This window comes from Vicugna pacos, chromosome 10 (assembly GCF_048564905.1).
Source record: "Vicugna pacos chromosome 10, VicPac4, whole genome shotgun sequence".
In the NCBI taxonomy this organism is placed as follows: domain Eukaryota; kingdom Metazoa; phylum Chordata; class Mammalia; order Artiodactyla; family Camelidae; genus Vicugna; species Vicugna pacos.
In genome coordinates, this window is record NC_132996.1 from 20,826,506 (window position 1) to 20,844,357 (window position 17,852).

Below are 17,852 nucleotides of genomic sequence, written 5' to 3' on the forward strand. Positions count from 1 at the left end.
CCACATAAAAATATATAAAATAAGAAAATAGTATTAATTCTAAGATTCCCCCCAAATTTTGTATCACTGAAAATTGAAGCAATGAAGGCACATCACAGTTAAATTGTCAGCATTTTGTTTTTCTTAATGTCACATAAAATAATGGTTCTTATAACTTGTGGCATCTTAGACTTGTTGAAATATTGTAGGTACATAACAGCTACCATTTCTGGGAATAATTAAGTAAATTATAGTATATTAATTGGAAAATATTTTAACCCTAATGCAGACGTCTGCTTGCTATTTATCACTTTCTCGTTTGTATATTCGTTTCTTCAGCAATCCTAAATACAGTGCAGTCTAAAACAATTTGTTAAGCATTTGTCAAATATCAGAAATACCACGCAGTTCTGAGAAATTCCTACTCTGGGGGAGCTTACTACTTTATAGGAGAGTTAGATACAGAATACAATAAACCGTCTTAACTCCTTTCAAAGGCTGTAGGAATAAGAGAAATGAAGCTTTTCTTTGAAAAATGATCTACTCGTCTTTGCTCTTGAAATCTTTCAATGTGGTTGTTTAACTAAGTCTGACCCAGTGGCTTAGTAACACTGAATTGGAGTAAACACCCAGTAGGGAGTAGTTTCAGAAAAATACCTGTCTCAATTCAAAATCAAATATAAGCCAAATTTGCTAATATTTTTGGGGAAAAAAGTATGCTTTGGAAGCTACACAACTCTCTAGTTTTGCCATCTCTTTGTAAATTGCTCCTATTCTCCCCTGTTATTTTCACGGCCAAGGTCACTTAGAATGCATTTCATATTACTTAACAAATCAGGGGTATATGGTAAAAATGGAAAATAAGTGGAAGTATAATCAAGTGTAGCATTTAGGGAATACTCTTGGCTTTTTTAATTCATTAATTAAGGAAAGCTCACCTTTGAATTATAGTACCAGTCAGTTTGCCAAGATGGTTCATTAAAGTCCAAATCTTATTATATATTACATGCTTTATGCTTTTCACACAAACTTATTATACTGCTCAGAGAAGGTTATCTCTAAAAGCACATTAGACTAATGTTCCTGAAACACTAGCTAATGTAATTTTTATTGGATTGCTGTAACCAAAAAAGGTCACCTAATGATTTCTTCCGATAGTGATTTACTGAAAGGAAAATATAATTAATTAGTTATTGTGAAATGTTTGACCTTGAAAGACCTTGTCAGTCATAAGGATTTATAATGTCATATTACCATATATAAAAACAGAAAATCAAATAATCTTTCAATATTGTTCTTTCACGTTTTATCTAGACTAGTTACAGTAATAATAGTTAAAATTTATTGAGTGCTAACTATGCACTGAGTACTATGCTAAGCACTTTAATTCATCATCATATTTTATCCCCACAAAAAATCTAGGAGGTTATTATTGTCCTGATTTTCAGATGAAGAAAATCAGATGGGACTTTGAGAGGTCAAATAACTTAACCAAATTCACCCAGCCGTTAAGTGGTAAAGTCCAAGTTTGAACCCAGATGTTTCAATACAGTCCTCTCATACTGTATGTACTGTATGAACTGTATGTACGCTCATCTTGCTTCCTCAAGGAAACTCATTATTTATGGGTGGAAATACTGATAGGGTTTGCATTCCGTCTTCCTCCTGGTAAATTAAGTGATCACTAAATCATATTTTGGAACAGTGACATCATAACAGGGGTGAAATAGTTGACTTTGAAGTCAACTGTATTAGTTCAGATCCCAACTCCATCACCTGATGCCGTGTGGCTTCCATCTAGCTGTTAAGCTCTTCCAGCTTCATTTTCTCTTCCTGTGAAGAGTCTTGTTTGAAGATGAGAAAATACCTAAAAATGCCTACGAAGGGACTTTAAGTCTACTCCTTTGGAAACTGAAAGGGGTTTATTTTGGGCCAGCAGTTTCCACATGCAGTACTGAAATAAGAGTGAGAGTTAGTGCTTTGAAATTTTAAAACCTCTCATCCATTTCTCTTTCTTGCTTTATATATATATACACGTGTGTATATTCATATCATAATTTAAGTAAATTTAAATTTGGTATCTCTTTGTTCAAAACCTATTGATGAAGGTAAAACTATTCTGATGGACAAAGATATAGATTTAACACCTTAGCATCTATATTCAGTCTGAGTTACATTTTCAAGCAGAGTTTTGAACATTCTGCATCATCTACACCTTGTAATAGTTTCATCAGTACCATGGAAGCATGCATTCTTCCTGCTTTAGGCTTGTTTCCCTCAGGAAACAGAATATTAGCCAGAGATTTGATTGAAGTAGATTTTGGGTTTTTCTGGGGGCAGGTGGTGGAAGGGGGAGTGATGGTGTCTGATGAATATCACATATAAGGGGTAAGAGAAGCAGGACTAGTTGGATGAGGACATTGCAACAGATGCCTTAGCAAATCCCATGGGGAGTCCTGAAGCTGGTCTCGCCTTTAAGAATAGACCAAAATTGAGGCAGAGAGACCTAGATTTTTTAACTGGTCATTAGATTCACTCACACACATATATATATACACAGAACATTTAGGTACCTCCCACTAGAAAATATGCAAGGGGATTTCTAGGGAGTTGGATTAGTATGTACGAGTGTGTGTGTGTGCATGTGCATATGCATGTGTTTCTACTTTTAAGTGTTTTCTATAATAAAGATATATATTAAGAAGTAAATAGTAATGTAAATTAAAGAAACAGCCCTAATGAGAGCACATTCCTAGTTTTTGACAACTGCCTGATTTTCAGTGTTAGTATGTTTATAAAAAATCTTCTCTTTCATATATTTGTAATATTAAATTTTTATAAACAAATTTACTTGTATTTATAAAATATAGACTTAATCTAATATTAAGCTAACTTTATATCTTATTTTATGGACTCTTTTATAGTGTAATTCCCATTTCTTCTTGATTTTTATTTCAAATATTACGGGAAAATATCTTTGTGGGTTTTTTATTAACACATTTTCTGAGTATATTTAACTAATATATTCATTAACCTTTGAAACATATATACACAGACTCAAAATCCTTTTAATCTTTTTTCGTTGTTTTGGGGGATTTATTAATTGCAGGGGTTGAATCAGAGTAATTTCATATATTTTTGGATACTATTTTAATGCTTGGATCTTTTAAAATCTTTATCATTGAAATTCAACATTTATGTTTTCAAAATGCATCTTGGTATAAAACAGTTCTCTTCAGTTTTTCTTGAAAAGTTTAAAGACGATCGTATTTTTCCTTCCTGAGAAATTTCTTCAACTTTGTCACTGTTTATTATACCAAACAATTTTATGTATCCCAAAATCCTAATATTTCAACATTTGATGTTATTTTTTCTGTATCTCTCATCTTTCTGATGCCTTAATCTGCTACACTTTTTTTTTCTGTATTCTTGAGGCTTTTCAGTCTGTTCTTTGCAATATTGACTAGACTTCTTGTAGTTTTACATTGGCTTTCTTGACACTGATAATATAATTTTATATTTCATGTACTTTTTTATATTTCATGTACTATTGGCTATTTTTCTAGCAGACTTTTAACAGTAGAAAAATATTGTCCTCTTATTTCAACTTTTTTAATCTTTGGTCTTCTTATCCTGTTTCAATAAGGCAAGGTGATTTTGCCATATACTGAAAATTCTATTTTTTCTTAAAGTCTATGTTAATTTTCTTAGAATATGTAACTTTTAATTTTTAGGATTTACTCGAAAAGGTTTTTTTTTCATTTTTTTCTCCCAAATAAAGCCAATGAGAGAGATATACAGACCTGAAGTTTTCCTAAAGACAAGGTCTGAAGATTTATTGTTAAATCTTCTACTCAGATATTTTAATTTTTACAGAATCCTGTATCATTTTAACATCTGGGAGGCAATCATACATGTGTAACTGTCATAGAAATTCATCTGGTGTGGCTCTACTAGACCAAGGTGGGACCGTCTCTCATTTCCTACAGCTTTTTTTTTTTTTTTTCTGTCACTCAAAACTACCACCACCAAAACCAATAGTTTTTGGATTCCAAACCTCAATGTTAATGGAACACCAAAAGGAAGTATATCTCTTCCTCCTTTTCTGCAAGAGGGGCTAATCTCTTTCATGAGGCAAAGCACAAGTTTACTACCACACTATCAATTTACTACCACATCTTTCTTCATTGTGTCATTAGTTGTCAATCTTTTCTTTATTTGTCTTTTTTAAGTATCATCATAAGAAGTGGTGGAAAGTTGAATTGGAAGATGAAAGATGTGTGAAAGGTTGCTAGTTAGTTGTCATTTTAAATTATATCTAAATTAATTGCTTTTTTAAAATCAATTTTGGCCTGAATCCTGTACTCACAGGCACCTAACCAATTCTGGGAAGAAAATCACTGTCAGGACAGAGTGAAGTAGAAAGGAGATGTCGTGAGTAGAACGCTAAAGAGAATAAGATAACCAGTTCTTACTGTGGTATTTGCAAGTAGACTCTTTACCAGTCATACCTCATTTTCATTCTTCAATTTCTTTGTTTTTCTTTCTTTTTTTGAATTGAAGTATAGTCAGTTATATGTCAACTTCTGATGTACAGCATAATGTTTCAGTCATACATATACATACGTATATTTGTTTTCATATTCTGTTTCATTATAGGTTATTATAAGATGTTGAATTCTGTGCTATACAGGAGAAATTTGTTTAGTTTATATACAATAGTTGGTATTTGTGTATCTCAAACTCTCTATCCCTTCCCACCCTCTTTCCCCCTGGTAGCCATAAGTTTATTTACTATGTCTGAGTCTGTTTCTGTCTTGTAGATAAGTTCATTTGTGTCTTCTTTTTTCTTTTCTTTTTTCTTAGATTCCACATATGAGTGATATCATTTGGTATTTTTCTTTCTCTTTCTGTCTTACTTCATTTAGTCATTCTTCAATTTATTTGCTTCAAAGTTATATTGGGTTCAGTTGTTCAGTTGCATTCATGTGATAGCTGTGTGTACCTAAGGATTTTCTTCTTTTCTGTTTTCACTTAAGAAATTTCAGGAAAAAAAAGATACAGTCCTTTTAAGTGTTAGATCCCTTGCAAAGGTAGGTTGTAAAGAAAACTCACACAATGTTTATAGGTACTATTAAGTCTCCTAGATACAAGCATTTTACTAAGCTATGATCATAACAAGTACAAATTTTATTGAGAAGAACCATAAAGAAAACTTCGTTCATTTCTTTAAAGTTTTGTTCTATAAGATGATCTGCTTACTTTATTTAAATAGCTGGATTTGTTCTTTTAAGAGAAAAATGTTTGTATATGTATTTTTCTTTTAAGCATGTCTATAGCTTAGAGTCTCCTGTGACCATGATAACCACTGGCCTAGCATTCGTAATCTCTCGTTATAGATGGAAATTGGAATAGCACACACTTACTGATTCACTCAATTGTTCAAATGTTTGCTAAGTTGTTATTTTATCCCTCCCAGTATTAGCCACCAAAGATACAGAGATGAAAAGAAGTCCAAAGGGAGCAATTGGAGACAAGTTAGATATGTATTACATGGTATGACAAATTCAATATAGGTAGATAGAAAGGGTGGGGAATCTAGCTCTTTCTATATTTGATGATGTTACCTGCATCTTGAATTGTGAAGAGGAATTGTACAGACAGAGTGAGTTGGTAAAGTGGGTGAAAGCCATTCAAGGTAAAGGGAGCAGCAACACAGGTGGGATACAGTGTGGCATATTCTGAAGCCCACAGATAATTTAGGATAGAACACAGGAAGAGTGGAAGGATAAACCAAGACCTGGTGTACTAGTTTAAGGAGTTAAAATATCCTAGTATCAGAAATGGAGAATAACTGAATGCTTTCAACTGGAAAAGCAGATTTGCCTGAAAACTAAGTCTGGTCATTCAAAACACTTAAGTCTCATACATCTAATTCTTATGCACATCAAAAAATGTCCCTAATCTCATAGCCATGGCTTTCTTAGCTTAATCTTCTGCTTACTTTAACAGCAGTCTGTCCACCCAGCAGATATATGGTCAGATGTGTATGTGTGTTTATGCCAATGAGATGCCAAGTTTTACCTGAAAAGATCATTTTCAGGCTTGATAAAGGTTGTTTACAAAACAGGAAACATGTAGATTCCTTAATTATCTTGCTATATTTTGAGGTTTTTGAAGGTAGTTTGTGTTTAACACATATTTTTCATCTCCAAAACTACCACATTGCTTTGAACAGGGTGATTTACAAATATTTGAATGTATGACTAAGAAAACATGAAATAAAGTGAGAATTATTTAGAAATCTATAGAAAATTCATTTCAGCAAATTGCTTTTATCCTTTATTCTATTTCACATTCACTGGAAAGCTCTGTTCCTTCTGTTAGCACAGCATTTGTTTTTGTCACATGGTTTATCAATGTTGCTAATGAGCTGCTAATTAGCTGCCAATTTTTGTGCAATTTAGAAGGTCTGCTCAAAGGAATATGCCTCAATGATCTTGCCTATTTGTTTCACATGTCCATAGTCCTGTAGTACAGAAATGTTATACATAAAGTTATCACAAGCTCACTGAGTGTGGCTGTGAATAGATTATGACTTCATTAAACATCACTAATGTGGTGTCATGAAAATACAGATGGTCCCCGACTTCTGCTGGTTGGACTTTTTTGGAATTTACAATGGTGCAAAAGCAATAAGCATTTTGTAGAAACCATACTTCCAGTTTTTAATTTTGACCCTTTGCTGGGCTAGTGATACATGGTCCATTGCTCTCTCAGGATGCTGGGAAGTGGCAGGGAACCCTCAGCTCCCAGTCAGCAAGGGGATCACAATCAATCCTCTTACAACCATTCTGTACCCATATAAACATTCTGTTTTTCACGTTTAGTACAATAGTCAGTTATATCGGATATTCGATACCTGATTATAAAATAGGCTTTGGGAAGATGACTTTGCCAACTGTAAGCTAATGTAAGTGTTCTGAAATGCAGAAGGTAGGAGAGGCTGAGCTCTGATGTAGGTTAGGTGTATTGAATACATTTTTGACTCGGGATATTTTCAACTTTAGTGGGTTTATCAGGATGTATCCCCATCATAAGGCAAGGAAGATCTGTATTCTTTCTCTTTTATAAAGGCAGGATTTTAGCAAAGAAAGTTCCATGTTAGCAAAGCATCACTTACTATGAAAAAATATGCACATCCCTGCACACAACCTTGGACCCACTGTCATGGCTTTGAATCTTACTTAGTTCTGCTATTTACTAAGTGTGCGATGTTAGTCTGGTTCTTTACATTGGTGATCCCATCTGTAAAATGAGAATAATTCTTACTTTTGAGAGTTTTTGGTAATGATAAATAGAGATAACACAGGCAAAGCATTAGCGAATCTTCACATATGGAAAAGTATTAAAAATATTTTTTTCCTTCCCTTCCTATAATGAGTCGTAGTGTAATTTTCAGAATCATGTACTCAATTCCATAATTTATTCTATGTGTTATTACACAAGCATGGCTTGTATTTTTCTAATGGTGGTTCCCTTAAATAAGCCTTAGGATATACCCACATACTCCCAGATTTTTTTCTAAATCTATGGCTTTAATTTATCCAATTTCTTTCATAAAGCTCCACTTTACAAAGGTGTCCACTTTTTACCATCAGAGCATGTCACACTATTTCTTTGATGCATACTCCTTGTAATTAAATGATTTACTCTCCTACAGGCTTATTTTTTTATGTAAATTTGGAATTCCTGGGGTGAGAAACAAATTTACTTGGTTTCTCTTCTTCCATATTACTTGGGAACTTTAAATCACATAAAGTTAGGTGATTATTTAGAGTACTTATTGAATTTAAAGTAGATTGAGGCAGAAGAGTAAAGCTTCCAAAATACTCCACTTATCACTCTGCATTTCCAAGCCCCCTTTTATTTAGATTGGGCCACTTGACCTTTCTGGGCAATGAACTAAGGCCTGACTGTTGTGTGTCACTTCTGGCTTGAGGCAGTGACATACCCAAGTTTGGTTTCTCAGTCTGCCCCTTCCCTTTTCTTGACAATTCAGGTGGTATAACTACAGGGTGGCAGAAACTCAGTCCAGATCCCTTAGTGACCACAAGGAGTAAGTCTTCCAATCTCCTTGTCCCAATCCTACTAACCCTCAATGGTATGAATGATCTGAATTTAGTTATTGTACTACACCACAGGATTTGTAGAGAGGATTAATACGGTCTACTTTGTTACTTTCATAATGTAGTCTGTCCAAATAAATACCTTTCTAATACATACCTTCTTTTCAGGAAAAAAAAAAAGTACTCCTTTACCCTTTCTGACAGATGTATTGTGGTAAAGAACTAATAATGTAGCATTTCTTGAAAAATAAATATTTTTCTAAATACATGAACAAATTAACAGATTTGTTCAAAAATAATCTTTATGCTGTTAGTAGATAAAAGGTGGGAGGACATTTTTTTTTGTCTGTGTTTTTAAATCTTCAAAAGAATTTTAGGATTTACTGTAGTATTTCCCACATTCAGCTCATCATAAGAATCATTTGGGATATTTCTTAAAATATATGGTATCCTGGGTCTCACGCCAGACCTAAATAAATAAAATTTCCAAGGAAGATGCTAGAGAATATAACTTTTATTAGAAAAGCATCTCAGGTTAATCTTATGGTAAGGAAATTTTGAAAAACTGTTCTACTATGGGGTGATAGGTTGAAGGTTGAGATTTGATGAATAAATTGCTTAACAAGCTAAACAAAGGCACTTTGTGCAACCAGTCTATAAAGACAATGCTGTGGTGGTATCAAAGAACTATTAGAGTGATCGTCTCCAATCAGTAAGTTTAAAAATATTATGACATCACATTTTAAGCATATAATTAATGTTTTAAAGTTTAAGAAGCACTTTTACATATGTCCCTTCTTTTCCTATTATTTCTCTAGTGTTAAATATACCTTTTGATGAGGAAACATAGTCTCTGATACTGTGTTTTGCTTCAAGGTCATGCAGCTGAAAAGCCTTTCTAATAAAGCAATGTTTTAACAGAAACCTAAAGATAAGCAGGATTAAAGGTGATTTACTAAAGGAGGCATATTGGTAACAGTTACCTCAACTGTCAAAATATCTTCACTTCTGATCTAGGAACTACTCAAGGCTATTCAACCCTACTCCTTTCCCAAGTCTGGGCATTATCTTTATCTTTACCAAGGTTAAGAATTCTTCAGGTTGTGTTTGACAGTTGCTAACATTTCCTGTAAACAGTGTGTCAAATAGCGAAGAACATGAGCTGGAGAGACAGACTGAGTTCAATTTCTGATTCTATCCATTGGCAGCTGTGTGGCCTTGAGGTTGTGGCTTAACTCTCTGTTCCTCAGTATCACAATGTAAAATGGTGAGAGTAATCAAACTTACGTCCTTAGGTTGTAGTGAGGGTAAATTGGGTTACAAATGTAAAGTGCTGAGAAGAGAAACTGACATGTAATAAATATTCAAAAAGTGCTGGTTCTTTCATGACTGGACACATTAGCAGTCCCTGGGAATCTCTTTTCCATCTCAAAGGGGAAAAAGAGACCCAGTTAGGTTTCCTACATTAAAGTCTCAACTCTAATTCCTTTTGTTCATAGCAGTTGACTCAAGTCTGATGAATCACGGAGAACCATGAAGGATGAACAAGTAGTTTTCAAACTCATGTGCATCAGAATCACCCAGAGACCTTTCTAAGACACAGATTGCTGGGTTCCACCTGCAGAGTTTGTGATTCTGTAAGTCTGGGTGATGCTGATGTTGCTGTTTTGGAATCACACTTTGGAGTGGAATGGACAATTAGGTCAGATTATGGAAGGCCTTGAAAAGAAGTTTAAGGAATCGGGGCTTTCTGTTGAGGAGTGAGGTAGTGATAGAAGGCAAAGAAATTAAATGAACACACTAATTTATCAGAATGTTCTTAAATGATACATAGAGATTCAGTTTTGGTGTCCAGATTCTTAATAATATTTTCCTAGAATCTCTGTTATCTTTTACCTTTTCAGACAACCATTGTCCTAATATGTCATCTCTCTAGGACCCTGTATCACTGTTGTATGATTTAGTGCTTCCTCCGTCCTTAGGAAAATGATCTTAAGTTTTAGGGATAATAAAAATCAACTGAGTTGTTGTTGAATACAGATCCCTAGACCTCACAGGCACATCTGATTCGATACATTTGACAGAGAGCCCAGGATTCTGCCTTTTCTGGTGCACCCATTTTGATTTGATTCAGGTGATTTGTGAAGCGCAGGTGGGAAATGCTGTAGGTTTTTGCTCCGATTCCATCTGCTATTGAAGCAAAACGGACTGTTGCATTTTGTTCATTTTGAAAATGTAATTTTTATTTTTAGGTAACCTTTCAGTCCAATTTGTTACATTTCATTAAAATCTGCTTGGTCTACTTCTTTTTCCAATTTCAGCATTTGGTAGAAGGCATTTATAGAAAAGTGACTTGAAAGCAATTTAACCACAAGCTCAGCCAAATTAATTTAGGGAGAGTTTAGTAAACAGCCCTTGCCTTCTGTACTTAAGTGATCAATTTCAACACCTGCTTTTCCTTCCAGATGGAGTTAATTAACATTAAAATTACTGCCTATAGCTGGGGCTTTTTTTTTGATAATTCAGTCCTCCAGCTGCAACAAGATTCCTACATTTGTGAAAATTAAAACAAGGATAATCTCTATAAGAAGCAAATTTATCATTGAATTATTTGAGGATATGCACATAAGATCTTGGAGGAAAGAAAACTAACGTGTGAAGTGGACACCCTATGCCAGGCATTTTCTCACGTAAGATCTAATGCAATCCTCACCGCTTTCTCATTAAGAGGTCTGAATTTTGCCACCCATTTTTCATATAAAGAAGCTGAAGATGAAAAAACTTTTTGTAGCTTTTTGTCTGTTCCACAGTTATTAATTGGTAGAGCCAGAATGTAAACTCCTTTTTAACCAAAGCGCTGCTCTTTCCGCTACACGGGACTGGTTTACAAACTGGCCCCTGAACACAGAGGGCAAGGACAAACCAGAGGAAGAGGTGGAGCACTCCAGATTGGTAGGTGGCAGTTTTAATAAGCAAGCAAACTTACATACAAAGCTTATCTTTGGCAGCTCCATGACGAGGGGATCTCTGCACCTGCTGGACTCTTATACCGTCTCCAGTTTATATGGAGGTCTAAACAGGTTCAGACATGTATTCAGTCTGGATGGTTTCAACAGCATATTACTCTCTGAAGGTTCTGTTTTTGAAATTCCCCCAGTTATGGAAACGATGAGTGGAACATATATTCCGAGGACCGAGGAGGGAGTGAGGACCCTCCAGTTACCTGGGTCCAGCTTGCAGGTCAACGCCCTCCCTATGACCTCTTCCAAAAACTGGTCTTGGCTGAGACTGAGGTGAAAGCTGGACATTTTAAAGAAATTCCTAGGGAGTGGGAGGTAAAGTATGTGATTTGGGGGTAGTTTATACAGAGATCAATATTACATTTCAAATATTACAAATTACACACACACGTATAAAATGTGTAGGAGGCCCCAATGTCATGTGGTGACACTTAAATATTCCATAATTGTAGTTTACTACCTGCATGGAGAACCTGCTGGGTGGCAGACACTGACACACTGGGCTAGGGGGTGAGGAGAGATTAAAGGGAAGAGAAAGGTAGAACCATCACTGCAGCGGAGTTTTAAGTACAATAATAAGGTATATAGAAGATACGGTGAGTTCAAAAAAGAAAGGGAGATTCAGTGAGGAAATGGTTATTTTGGGAATAAACAGTTGTTCCCGGTACTTCTCATTAAATCTTTCCATAATCTTCATTTTTATGAGATGTTTTACTGACTTAGAAATATTCTTTGCAAAATGCTGCTTTCCAAGTAAGTCTGCGGCAGTTACTCGGCTTTTTTTTTTCTTCTACTGAATCTCACAGTAACGATCTCATTCATTTAAATGTTGTAACCCAAGAAGTATAAAAAGATGGAGATCTGGATGACTGGTGTACCATTAGGAACATTATCTAGCATCATATTTTCATGAAAGGCCCTTGGCTTGCCTTAGAGGAAGCAGTGGCTTCTTTCTTTGCAAAATTGTTTGCTGATAGGAGCTATCAGGGAATAGAGTTAAAATGCTGTTCTAATGGGCACATCTGATACACAGAGAGGGATATATGTACAGAATATACCTATATACATACTAGTCCATTATCATTATTTGCGGTTGTTAACATTCTATAACTTTAACAAACACTACACTAGCAAAAACTAAACCACTCCTCCTAGGAGAAATATAGGGTGAGGTTCTTGTGAACCTCTGGTCATAATATTTTTTTCCCCAACTGATCAATACATAACCTTGTCTGTTGTGTGAAGACATCTTATTTATTATATGTTGTTAATTCCTTAACTTTAAACTCGCAGTCAACAGCACAATATCTCAGTGCTGAACAAAGCTTATCTAACACCTGTATTTTCTCCATAAAGCACATCACAGCCTTCTAGTGCTTAGAACACTTGACAGCACTTAAGCATTTGTGCCTGAGGTGGGTGTGTGTGTGTAGGGGGGATTTAAAACAGTGAAATCACCAATACAAAGCACAAAAATGAGAAGAATGTGGTACTAATTAGACCATGAAGGAACACACTTGTTTTCTGAGCTGAAACAAGAAAGCAGAGCATTGCCTTATTGGACCTCAGCTGGAAACCTGTACACTGGGTGACCCAAACTTTCCACCACCCTGTGCGTGTCAAATGACTGCAAGAGTGTCAGGAATATAGATTTTGAGATTCCAAATGTATTTTAGCTAATGCATACGTCTGTAAATACAGACTCCGCAAATAATGTAGACACACACACCCTCTATTCATATCATTTAAAATTTATTTAAAATATAGTAATAACCTCAGTAACAACAATGTACCCTCCCCACCAGAGAATGTTTTTTATGGCATATTTTGTTTGGAAAAAATTGGCTTAGAGCAGTTAATTTCCCCATTGGATTTACAAGCAAAAAGAGAGTGATCTGACATAGACAAGGATATCTCTCAACTCAGCGGCTCCGGTTTCTGATCCTATTTGAAGTTTTCTAGCGCTTATCAAACTCTCCAAGGCACTCCGTAACTTCAAGAGGGAAGAGTTAAGTGACTCTTGGGAGACGTAATATAAAATTGGATATTTGGTGCTGAAAAATTTGACCTGTGTCTTCATCTCCAATCTTCTCTCATCTAAATTGTCCAAAACAGTAAAGCAAAGGGAGGTGATTCAATAGACAGATTTTTTAACAAGGAACGGGGTGTGGCTGTGAAGTATCCTTTGGTTTTTGTTCTGTTTTAATCAAAATCCTAGGAAAATAGGCTAGGAATATTTAATGCCTGTTGCATCACTGAGCTATTGCTATGCAAGAAAACTTCCCCAAACTCAGTGACTGAAAACACAAACTGTTCATTCTCACTCACGTATCTTTGGGTTGGTCGGGCATCCTCTGGGCTTGGCTGGGCAGTGCTGCTTCTTGCTGCAGGTCGGGAAGTGGGTTTGCCCCATGTAGCTCTCATCCGCTGGGCAGTCCAGGGCTAGCATGGAGCCGCAAAAGCTCCATGCTCCACCCAAGGCGTCGGCTTGGAATTGTCGTGCTGTCTCCTCTACCTTTGTCTACAGGTCAAAGTAAGTCACAGGGCTCAACCCAAATGCAAAGAGTAGGAAAGTATACTTTTCCTCTTTAGAAGGAGCAACTGCAAAGTTACACAGTAAAGGACATGGCTCCAGGGAGGCACAGGGAATTAAGAGTCACGGATTCAATTGACCATGCCTGCTACATGTTTGCACTGAGCTGATAGTGCTTCTTATGTCTGAACAGACAGGATCCATGCTCTCCTCCCTCTTCTGTCTTTCTCTCTATCCCTCTTTGGCATGGATGTTTATTATCCTGAATATATAATGAGAATACTGAGGATCAGAGGGTCAAAGTCAGTTGCTCAAAGTTAGTAAGTAACAGAACCACCTTTCATAGGAAGAATTACCAGAATTCAGACCTGAGCTCTTAACTGCAGCACTGTTTTGTCTAAGAATGAGATGCCTAGTACATAGTAAAGCCAGAAATCAACCCCAGACTTGTCTTTCTTTCAAAGCTCATCTTCTCTCATACCATGCATCATCTTTTATATATAAAAGAAACCTTAATGGAAAGAGCTCACTTACTAAAATAATCGATTTCTTGCCCCTCTTTCTCTCAGAACCCATATCTAATATGTCAGGTATTCTCAAATTTATACTATCCTATTTATACTATCTTTCAAATTCTACAATAATCAATAGTTTCTCACCATTTCCATCACTGTTACCATGGCCCAAGCCACCACCATCTTTCATCAGGATGACTGTAGTAACTTAACTCATCTCTGCTTACACCTTACCTAAAACCTGGATCCAATGCTCAAAAGAGCAGCCAAGGTGATCCTTTTAATAAGGATTAATTTTGGGTCAAAATTCTGCTATGGCTCCCCACTGTACTTGGAGTAAAATTCAGCCTCTTTCCAGTGGCCTGAAAAGCCCTTCCTAACCAGATCATTCCACTCCTCTCCTGATTGGGCTCCATCTCCTGCTACTTCCCCGTCATTCATTCTACTTCAGCCACACTGGTCACCTTGCCATTTCTCAAAAAAGTCAGATAAGCTCCAGTGCTTTGTACTAGAATGTTCTCCTGGGATTAATCTTTATGGAAATACTCATCTATTCACCTTCCTCTTCTCTGTCACTTGGTTGCTGAAATGTCAGTGCACTTTCCTTGACCACCCAATGTGAAAACTCCCTCCTCCCAGGCTCCATGTCAGCTTCTACCTGGTAACCCTCAGTCCCTTTATTCTACTATACTTTTTCTTTTCTCCCTAACACTTTTAATCTTACAACAAGTCATGTCATGTAACCTCCTGTTATGATTATTGCTTATTGTCCGTCACTCATTGTTAGCATATAAACTCAAGAGGGCAAGTTCTTAGTCTGTGCTGTTTACTGTTGTATCCTAAATAGTAAAAAGTGTGTTTACAACATAACTGGAGAAATATTTGTTGAACCAATGAATGAACTGCTCACTAACGCAGGGTTCCCATAGTGTATAAAATCTGGAAAAAGACCAGTGTGATTTTGTAATGAAGGCAGGATCGACAAACCACTACCTTTGTGACTTGGAGCAAATTAATATTTAAGAGTCCCAGTTTTTTCTGAACTGATAAGCAGACTGTCAAGGTCTCACAAAACAACCTTCATTTTTGATAGTTTCATGGTAATTAGAATTCCAACATCTGGCCTCTGGAGTTTTGCCAAGAACTGGGAGTTTACCAAAAGAGGGAAAATGTAGTTTCTGATCACACAGATTCCAACTACATTTTCCAGATTCATTTATAGCTTCTCTTCAAATGGAGAACTGCCATTTACAACAAGCCTTCCTTCCTCCTCCCTTCCCTCTGCAGCCAGTTATCTTCCTTCAGTCCAGCATGTAACACAATTATTTCTCTAATTGTAAGCAGTCCCTGTCGGTGGAGGAAGATCAGGAGTACATTGGCTTTTAGCTAGATTTAAGGTGGCAGGCAAAGACAGTGTGGCTGCTGCCATTCCTTGACTGGGATTCTAGCTGGACATGGGAGAGGGGGAATGTGTAACTTTAGCTTAGCTAAAGCTGCCATGAAAAAAGTACCACAGACTGGGTGATGAAAACAATAGAAATGTACTTTCTTACAGTTCTGGGGACAAGAAGTCTAAGATTATGGTGTCAGCAGGGTTGATTTCTTCTGAGGCCTCTCTTCCTGGCCTGTAGATGTCTGTCTTCTCCCTGTGTCTTCACATGGTCCTCCTTCTGTGTGTGCTCATGTCTGTCTCTGAATTTCTTCTTCTTGTAAGGGCACCAGTCATATTGTATGAGGGCTGACTCTAATGACCTCATTTAACCTTAATAACTTCTGTAAAGTCCCTATCTCCAAATGCAGTCGCATTCTGGGGTTCTGGGGGTTAGGACTCCAATATAAGAACCTCAAGGGGACACTGAGCCCCTACGTGGGAGTAATATGAATGAAGAGAGGAAGAAATCTACTGTCTATGTTTGTTTTAAAAATGCTTTCTTACTACTTCTTTGCTGTCATGAGTAGAGCCATCCTTTGAGTGTAAATTTACTAGGACCAGCCAGCCATTCAAAATGGAAAATACTCATTTGGAATATAAGGGCGTGTATAAATGTATGGATGGGGGATAGGTGTTCATTAAATATTGAAATGTACTGTGAGGTACAGAGAGCCACTGTCAAAGATTCAAAAATGGACAAGGAATAGATGACTGTGAAATAATAGTAAAATTTCTTATTAGTAACTCCTTTCTGTCACAAATAGACTTGTTTCCCAGTTTTGAGTGTATCCTGTCTTGCCAAAAAGAGTAAAATGAATATTTCTCTGAATAGCTGAGTGTGTAGGAAGTCAGTCTGTCCTCTTGTTTCTAATGATATCACACATTGGATAACTAAGAGTCAAATAATGAAACCGTTGCATGGATCCTCTTACTTCAGCCATCTACACTGACATCAGACCGTTCTCTACAACACTTTCCAGACTCATCGTTTGAACTCATTTCCCAAGGATTGTAAACCTGGCCTGATGCGTCTCTCTGGCTAATTCCAAGCTATTATTCTTTCTCATTTAGCATTTCAACCTTCTGATCTATAAGCAAAAGTTAGGTTCCAGAAATCTTGCTATCACTTAACATATATGTAAAGCATCAATAAAAATCAACAAATATTTGTCTTGCTTCTTTTAAAATTATAACATTTTACATTTATTATCACATTTTTAGGTATCGATCTTATATGTACAATATATTTTAGATTTACTGTACAATTAAAAATAATTACTCTGAGTCTCATCTGTCATCATTCTGGGGCTGAGAATGATGGCTTTTGGGGGGTGACTTTAAATCACATAACTTGTTCTGAAGTTAAAGGGCTCTAATTATTCAGTCCCTGTGATTCTCTGTATTTCACTGACATGTGTGAGATTTGATATTTCTGAGTAGGAACTCTCAAGATGTTTTACCAGGAGTTAGCAAATTGTGTCCTGGGACCAAATCATTGTCAAATGGCTAATTTTGTCAATAAAGTTTATTTGGAATGCAGCCATACCAATTTGTTTACTTACAGATAATTAAGTAGTTGAAGAAGAAACTGAATGCTTATAAAGCCTAAAATATTCACTGTCTCTTTGCAGACTTTTGTCAATCCCTATGTTATAAAAAATTACAATAAACATGACCATCTCTATATTTATCACCTCTGGTTAGACAACAACTAAGTGGGCACAGACTAACTCGAATTATTTTTATCTTTAATACATTTTAATCCTAGTTGATGCCTCTAAAGAATTTCCTGAATTCTTTGCCATTAACTTTTACGATCATTGCAGACAGATTTGCCAGTTTATGGAGAATCTATGGTCATTATTGTCATTGAAATGCACTTTGTCTAAAAAACATGTATTTAAATTGTAGGTGAGTTAATATAGTTCTAAGAGTAATGATTTCTAAGTTTACTGTGAAATATCAGTTTTTATATGTTTACTTTTATTATTTTTTTATTCTTTCAGTGTCAATATTGTTTGGAGTTGGGTGCTGAGCTGTCAACTGACTGGTAAGTGACATCACATTTCTTAATATGATGCATTTTTTTTAAAAAAAAGTAGAGCTATTTTGTCACCCTGGTCCTCAAAGCTATGAACTAAGAGCTGATTAACGGGGATTACTATCCCATTCCTACACATGTGCAGATGAAGTTTCTAGAGAAATACTTTTTGTTTGTTTTTTTATCCCTTACTGACTAAGACG

At 36.0% G+C, this 17,852-nt stretch overlaps 1 long non-coding RNA gene across 1 annotated transcript in view; it reads left to right on the plus strand.

Annotated features, from left to right (window-relative positions):
- LOC140698673 (uncharacterized) overlaps positions 1 to 17,852 on the plus strand; it is a 74,653-nt gene that overhangs the window by 36,403 nt on the left and 20,398 nt on the right. Inside the window, exon 2 of the long non-coding RNA XR_012076494.1 lies at positions 17,615 to 17,658. This is a non-coding gene — a long non-coding RNA (uncharacterized lncRNA). The remainder of the gene's footprint in view (positions 1 to 17,614; positions 17,659 to 17,852) is intronic.